The following is a 781-nucleotide window of genomic DNA, read 5'->3' on the forward strand; positions in this document are numbered from 1 at the left end:
CCAGAAAAAAGAAAGAACAAAGAAAGAATAACCCAAATCGATAAGGACCTGGTTACAGAAACTGTGACCACGAGACACTATCCAGCCAACGACAAGAACCACAGCAACATGCGTCCCCACGGGCCGCGGGAGCGATACCAAAGCCCCTGCAAGTTTCCTCTATTCATTTTCTGTTGTGAAAATAAATTACAAAGCCAGTCTAGGTTACATAGTGAGTTCCAGGCTAACCAGTTTGACATGGTCTCAATTAGTAAGTAAATAAATAAATAAAATTAAAAAACTGAAATGCACTTTTAGAGATGTTTATAAGGAAGAGCAGACAGGACGGTGCTGTATCTCAGAGCTCTTGGCTCATTCTTATGAGGCCTTTATTTCAATTCAATCCCCAGTACCACAAAGAAACCGGACTGGAGGCACAGGCCGGGAATCCCAGCTTCTGGAGAGGATGAGATGGGTGTGTGTGGGTGTGTGGGTGGCAGGAAGTTCCAGGCCTGCTGGGCAATCTAGTGACATTTTGTTTCATATTAAAATGTAAGCCGGGCGTGGTGGTGCACGCCTTTAATCCCAGCACTCGGGAGGCAGAGGCAGGCGAATATCTGAGTTCGAGGCCAGCCTGGTCTACAAAGTGAGTTCCAGGACAGCCAGGGCTATACAGAGAAACCCTGTCTCGAAAAACCAAAAAAATAAATAAATAAGTAAAAATAAAGGTGTAACTCCCTATAAAGTTCAGATGTTGACTAGGAGTGAGGGCAAAAGTGCCTCCGTGCTCTTCAGAGAGGGT

This window comes from Mus pahari, chromosome 3, assembly GCF_900095145.1.
Source record: "Mus pahari chromosome 3, PAHARI_EIJ_v1.1, whole genome shotgun sequence".
Classification (NCBI taxonomy): Eukaryota; Metazoa; Chordata; class Mammalia; order Rodentia; family Muridae; genus Mus; species Mus pahari.